Consider the following 7,996-nt stretch of genomic DNA (forward strand, 5'->3'; position numbering starts at 1 on the left):
AACCGACTGTACATGTACGAGCGCCCATGGGTAGCATAACAACACACTCACCTATGGAGCTGGTCTGCATTGACTACCTACACCTGGAGCCGAGCCGTGGAGGATATGAATATATTCTGGTCGTCATGGACCATTTCACGAGATTTGCCCAGGCCTACCCAACTAAGAACAAGTCAGGGCGGACTGCAGCTGAGCGCTTGTTTCAAGATTACATTCCGCGCTTTGGGTATCCGGCCAAGTTACATCATGACCAGGGCCGAGAGTTTGAGAATGAACTTTTTCGCACCCTCCAACAATATGCTGGAATCGGCCACTCTCGAACGTCGCCATACCACCCACAAGGAAACCCAGTCGAGAGGTTTAATCGGACCCTTCTACAGATGTTGAGGACACTGGCAGACAAAGAAAAAGAAAGGTGGAAAGAGCACTTGCCTCAAATCGTACATGCCTACAACTGTACCCGGCACGAGTCCACTGGATATTCTCCCTTTTACCTGTTGTACGGACGGCATCCTCAACTTCCAGTAGACCTGATCTTCGGTCTGGTGGAACCAGCGGACAGAATCACTTCCAAGGGATACGCAAAGCAGTGGGCGGTGCGGATGGCTGAGGCATACAAGATTGCTGAAGGAAACAGTCGTCAAGCAAGTGCGAGAGGGAAAGCGCAATATGACCGAAAAGCGAGAGGAGTGGTACTGAACGTGGGAGACAGAGTGCTGGTCAGAAACCTGGGAGAACGAGGGGGCCCAGGGAAATTACGATCTTACTGGGAAAAGGCGGTTTACGTGGTGAAGGGGCAGGTATCGGACAACCCAGTGTATGTAGTTTCCCCTGAAAATGGAGACAACAAGAAAACTAGGACACTGCACCGGAATCTACTACTACTGGTAAATGACTTACCTGTGGAGGCTCCCACAATGAAATTCCAATCGACAAAACCTGAAAGACAAAAGAAGAAGAGAGGTCAGTCACCTAACAGAGAAAACATCAGGGACAGTGACATGACGGACTCAGATGAGGAAAACAGTGGAGGAGGATACTGGCTGAGAAACCCAGTTAGCTGGACAGAACCAACGAATAGCCTTCAACCTGAGCGAGCACCGGTAAGAGAAGAGTTCAATCAAACACACAGTAGGGGAGTATCAAGGGCACTGGAAAATTCACCAGAAAGAGAACCAAATACTTACCTGGTACTACCTGTGGAGGATGATGTGGACGAGGAGAGGGAAACGGCTGCTTGTGTTGAGCCAGAGGGAAGAGAAAGAGAGACTGAGAGTGCAAGTGTGGGGGATGAAGCTGCAGTGAGAAGGTCTACTAGGGAGAAAAGGCCACGACAGGTTTATACTTATGACACTTTAGGTAAGCCTGTGCTACAGCCATACCCGACACTTAATGCAGTAACAGCTTATCCGATCACACATGTACCGGTCTGGGGTATAAATAGTTACTTACCACAAATTGGTTACCCCAATTCATACTCTCCACACACATACATACCTTACAATTTCACTGTGCCCGTGTGTTGATTGCACATGTTTGAGGTAAAAGGTTGACCACTGGAGCTTTTCTTATTTTGTCAGGGAGAGTGTGATACACACAAAGTATGTACTCCAATTGTGTTTTTTTTCTGTCTGCTGAACATTTAAATTGTCATGGGAAATGCGATTGCATTATTGTTTCATGTGTTGTTATATATACAAATATATAGTTACGTTTATATGAAGGACTTTTATTTTGACATTCTGTCTGGAGAGTCGTGACAGGAACTGGGAATTGCGCGCGCTTCCTCATATCTGCTGAGGAGCTGTTGAAGAGCAGACGCGACTCTCTGGTGTCTTTTCAATCCTGTTTTACAGGAAACAGTAATCTGTCAGTTGGGTCTCCTGATTCGGGACCTGCAACATATACATTGCTTTATCTAATTCCTCTATTTTACTGTCAGTCTCTAAATTCCTGGCCTAGCTGCAGTATAGTGTATATTAGCAAAGAGAGTCTTGCAGTCGGATGAAGAGAAGGATGAGCTATACAAAGAACTATAGAATTGAAAAATCAGGAAATCATTTTAGGCCAGGTATTTATAACTCCAAACTCCAAATTTATAGCATTTTTCTCCTGTTGCCTTTTTTCAAGTCTACAAAAATTTATTTTTTCCCCCTTTTCTATCCATCTTGTTCTGGGCCCGGTTCCCCAAAAAGTTCTTATCTCTAAGTAGTTCTTAACCTATTCCTTAACCTCTCTCTTAACCTTATGGCACGGTTCCCCAAACATTCGTACGCTAAGTATATATTCTGTAAGTCACACTTTCGTAAGGTTGGTCTACCCTACAGTTTTTTGCTCCTTTAGCTTTTTGAGTATATAAATCGTAAATTTTAGATAGCTACTGTAGGATAAAATTTGTAATTTAGTTGCATTGTCCATTTCACTTGCATTACATAGATGTAATAATTCTAGCTCTTGTTAATTCTAGCTCCAATTGTTCTGGCCTTACTTAAATTTTTACTAAATTGTATAGAACATTCTCAAATCTTAGGCGGAAAGTGATCTAATGCTACATAACCACGTTGAAATCTCCTCCTATAATAATATTATCAGTAGGATAATTTAATAAGTTTCAATTCAAACAGAGAATCAGAAATTTCAGGGAGTAATTTGTTGTTTAAGGGAACATAATGGTAACCATACACATTAAATAAAATAAAACATTGTTAATGTTTAAAACAACTGAAATCCAGTGGCCATTTGAATCTGTCTTTACCTTTATGATTTTGCCTTGTAGGTTGTTGAGCAGTATTACCACTCCTGCAGAATGCGTAAAGCATGGCTGAAGATTATTTTGTCCCCCCATTGACTGGTCCAGACCTTCACGTCATCATCAGGGTTGGAGTGAGTTTCTTGCAAAAATAAAGTGAATCCCTATGAACTGAAGCATCTTGTTTTTTTACGGGGTTCCACTGAGGCAATGTAAATCTCAGTTTGGTCCTATTGTAACTCATCTTCTCTCCACTTCACAAACACACCATTTACAATCTAGGCATTCGCCTATTTTCCATAATAATTATAATCTTTTGGCAAGGCCCCATTTCATTGTCCGCAATGGACTCAGAACAAAGTAAACACTTTGGGAGAGATCTATGATGATATGAGTCTAAAATCATTTCAGAACATTAAATAATTTTAATGTACATTATTATTTACAAGGTGCATCTTTTTATATATAATTATTTGCGAATAAGATTTGGGGGCATTTGGGGTACCTTGGGACTCCCATTTACCCATTGCACAAATTAATTCTTCCTTCTGAGAGATCTCCCTCGTCTGTTTTGGTTATTATTTATCTGTATCTTCTTGAGCATTCATACAAACCCTTATCTGTTACAACTGTTTGGGCCAAGGATTTAAATGAAGATGTACATGTTTTATTTTCGGATCAGGAAGTCATTCGGTTTACGTGATGTCACTGTAGCTTTACACCGCCATCTTTGCGACCGACGGGCTCATTAATGCCTGCAATATGCAGACAGTAAAGGCAATATGTTGTGGAATTTCTGAAACAACAGCCCAAAAAGGAAACCCTGAACTGGTATTTCAACAACATGACATCATGACTTTTGCGTAAACATACACGCCACTTTTGAGTCAAGTGGCGTGTTATCTCTACGCATTTTGAGCTATCCGCGTGTATGTCTACGCCATTAACGTCCGCGTCATTCCGCGTGTCTGTACACGACATCAAATCTCCAGTCATAAATGCCATTAACCCCAGTGACGTTAAGTTTAGGGGTGGGGTTGAGGTAAGTCATATCTTTTTCTTTCCTAGGATGGTAAGGGAACAGTCATAAATGCCATTAACCCCAGTGACGGTTAGGTTTAGGGACGGGGTTGAGGTAAGTCATATATTCATATGTCACGGGCAGTGTTGGTCAAGTTACTTGGAAATAGTAATTAGTTACTGATTACTGATTACTTCTCCAAGAAAGTAATCCAATTACTTTACTGATAACTTATTTTCAAAAGTAATTAGTTACTTTACTAGTTACTTTACTAAGTTACTTTTCAAAAACATAATGCACGACCTGAATACGCTAAAGCATAGACCTTTCAGCCTAATTCTATTCTTTCTGCATATTCCATCATCTAAAATGTAATCAAATTAAACATTCTCTTTTTTAAACTTGTTTTATTTGTTTCAATATTTTAACTTTATGCACATTGCATCAAGCAAAAATTTAAATAAATGCAACAGTCTCAGACTAGAAGAAAACTGTTGTTTAGATATTTTCTGCACATTCCACCATTTTAATGAAAAAGACAGCCCGTCTTCTGTTAATATAAATTTCTACATATTCCAGCATATAAAATAAATATATTTTGTAAAATCCTTCATTTGAATAGATGTAAAAATAAAATAAAATCATGAAAGTCGCTCCTGGCTATATTACAGTGTATTAACACTTACATCTTTTAACAGTAAATTGCAGAGAGGAGTAAAAATTAGTTGATCAAAACAGAAAATGCTGTTGCATGCCATATTTTGGCTTCAAGTTTTGTTTTTTTGTTTTTTCTTTTGGAGTTAAACAGTCAGCATGTAGCCGCAGCGGTCATGTCAGACGGGGAAGTTTCACATTCCTGGACCGGCTTGCTGCTTTACGTGTGAGACTGTTTCGTGACATGCTTGCTCAGATTTGAGGTAGAATTTTGACATTCTCCAACGGGGGTCCAGTTTCTAGATCAGGATGCTCTCTGCATAGTACGCAAGTCTCTTGCTCTCCTTGTCTTGCGCGCGATACGAAGTTTGGACTTTGGAACACAGTCTCGCATGCGCGCTCGCTCTAGATTCCGGGAGATTTTAACTAATTTGCGGTATAACTAGTCAATCACAAATGTGGCTCAACGGTTAGATTTATAGATAAACTCATCTTTCAGGCATTTGACCGACGGGATTGACACTTCAGCGCGAGAAATCGGGGGTGTGTCGTGTGACCGTGTGTGAGAGATGGCAGCTCGACTGCTCTCTCCCGCGCTCTAGTTGTCTCTCACTGATGTCGCGGCGCTCATACATCATTTTTATTCCCGCACGACTCATGTCACGAGACGGTCTGACTAAACAAAATCACGGTCAACTAACGCAGTAACGCAGGCTGTTTACGGGGAAGTAACGGTAATCTAATTACTGTTTTTTCAATTGTAATCCCTTACTTTACTCGTTACTAGAAAAAAGTAATTGGATTACAGTAACGCGTTACTTCTAATGCGTTACTGCCCATCAGTGGTCACGGGTGACAAAATCGCTCAGTAAACGGAACCTTCTTGAGAGTCCAGAGTTTTCTAGGGGAACGTATTGGGTGCAACACTTCACTACGGTTCCGGGTGTGATGGAAACATGCCCGTACTGATTAGCGCTAATGCACTGCAGGTGCGAGAGAGAGAGAAGCGGCACTCACACAGGTTTCCTGTTCGACGAGTCAAGATAAAAGCAAGGGGAAGACACAGACAGGGGGGGAACAGGAGAAAGGGAGAGACGCCCGGTGAAGAGCAAGGGGGGCGCTCGGCGCACGCTGGACGGTGCGTGTGGGGAAAGGGGAGTTTTGAAGTGCTCGTGCTGGATACAAGCTTTCTCTGGAAAATCGCTGGGGTGTGGAGATCGCCCATTTGAGTTTGCTGGATCAGAGTGATCCTCTGTGGGAAGACTGCTGGACTGAGCTATTGACTGGATCTGTGCTGTGGAAGGAGAGAGAAAAGAAGATAAGTGAAGTGATTTTCTTCTGATGAACATTTTAACTGCTTGAAGAGGATACAGTGAATGTGGATCTGACTGTTGGAGGAGCTATGTGTTTCAGAGTATGTGTTTCAAAGCCAGTGCAACAAACTGAGTGAGGCCTCTGATCAGCCCTATGGTGTGAGTGAATTGCAGTGCTTTTGCCTTATTGATACACAAGGATTTATGGCTGTGGAATTGAAGTGAACACAAGTGTGATGTGTCTTTGCTGAGAAGTGGTGAAGTAGTCTTTTAACCCATCGTCTTCCAGCTGTGAACCGAAGAGAGTACTGTGTACGATGAGGGATCCCACTTGCTATACTTACTGCTCGAGTTCTGGAAGTCTGAAACGGTTAAACTACTGTTCCATTACTGGCACCGACGAGAGTACGTGATACTGTGGAGAAGAAGTATGCAGCATCTCCGGGGAAGTAACCTTTTAACCCATTGTCCTCCTGCTACGAACCGAAGAGAGTACTTTGTACTGTGAAGAATCCTTACCTGTCATACTTACCGTCTGAGTCTGGAAGTCTGCAGCACCGCTGGTGAACGGAGTCCAGAAATCGCTGTCCGAGAGGCACGGTGGCGGTTGATCCACGATGGACCATGGCTGAAGGATATCTAGGGGAAAGTGGAGTCTATTCAACCGGCGCTCTTTGCTACATTGTTCAATAAAGATTGTTACTCCTTTGAAACTTGCCTCTGTCTCCGTGGTCCTCTGTTGTGTGCCTGTGGTGTCGGCTCCTCACGGTGGTGACTCAGTTAGAGGGGGGGGTGGTTGGTCACCCAAGCGTTCCTCCCCTCGACCTGTGACACATATAACGTTAAGTCAACAGCGTTCATAAACACGCTGAAAAGCAAATATGTGTCTTGATAGCACGCCAAAAATGGAAATACGAATTGACACCCATTTTGCCACAAACGATTGTGACACCCAATCACCAAATGATACACTGGAAATTACTAGATAGGGTTTATCTAGGGTTTAGATTCTAGATTAATCTATCCTATCCTCCTCTCCCAAGTGTAATATTTGTTCTCAAGGATATCTAGGCACGTACTTGCACTTCTTTTGGAATTGGGACTGTCCCTCTTTCTCACCTTTTTGGACCCAGCTCTCACAGGACTTATCTGTTGGACACTGATATTTATTTGACCCCACGCCATTTTTTAACTATTTTTGGGACCTTCATGGACAGTGTCTTTGTTGTCTTTTGATATTGTCAACTATTTTTAACATCCATGTAATTCTTTTTTTTTTTTTTTTGTTATTATTATTATTATGCGTCTACATTCTGTGTTTGAATTTTATTTTTATTTTCTTGAAGTCTACCAGGGGTGGGAGGGGTTCCAGATTTGTATGGTTGCGTTTTTATTTCCACGTTTCTATACTTTGACCTTAAAAAAGAAAACTCAATAAACAGTTGTTAACAAAAAAAAAGAACATTTAACTGATAAAAAAAAACAATAAATAAATAAAAAAAAAATATGTGAGCCCAGATAAGCATCCTCATCATTCTGTCATTGTTGATTACGAGCAATATTTTGACGGGAAAGAGGGCGAGGCTGTGAGGGTGATTTAATAGTTCATCACAGTAGGCTACATTTTGGGAGACAAGGTTGGCTGGCACATACATAACTGTTAACATTTCCTCTCAGTGACTAGACAACTAATGGGTTTTATGCACAGCTGCAATACTTCCTGAACTTCAGCCAGCTCCTTGTTTCCTGTCTGACATTATTGGGCAAACTTGATTAATTCAGGTGTGTCTGATTATTGTTGCCATGACTACTGAGGTCAGGCACACCTGAATTAATCAATTTGGCCAATAATGGCAGACAGGAAACAAGGAGCTGGCTGAAGTTCAGGTAGTAGTGCAGCTGTGAATAAAGCCCATTAATTCTGAGGTATCAAAACAAAAATGACTCCGGTCAACACAAATGAGAGAGAAAAAAACGAATAACCTATGTGAAGTCAAAATTTGCCATATCCTAATTGACATAATTGTGCATTAGTTATTAAAGGTACACCCTTGGCCTTTGGCCTGCTGCATAAATAGATTAGACTAGTCAAGTCATCTCCTCTTTTTTCAAGGCTGGTAATAACTGTTACATGAAAAGGTAGATTGGTCTAACTTGAATCTGAAACATATGACTGATTAGCCCTAACTAATTGCTTGTTCGTCTGACGAGACACAGTCTTATATTAGTGGTGTGTTTATGCAACTATCCTCGGTTTCA

Source organism: Pimephales promelas, chromosome 8 (genome assembly GCF_988280905.1).
Source record: "Pimephales promelas chromosome 8, fPimPro1.hap1.1, whole genome shotgun sequence".
Taxonomy (NCBI): domain Eukaryota; kingdom Metazoa; phylum Chordata; class Actinopteri; order Cypriniformes; family Leuciscidae; genus Pimephales; species Pimephales promelas.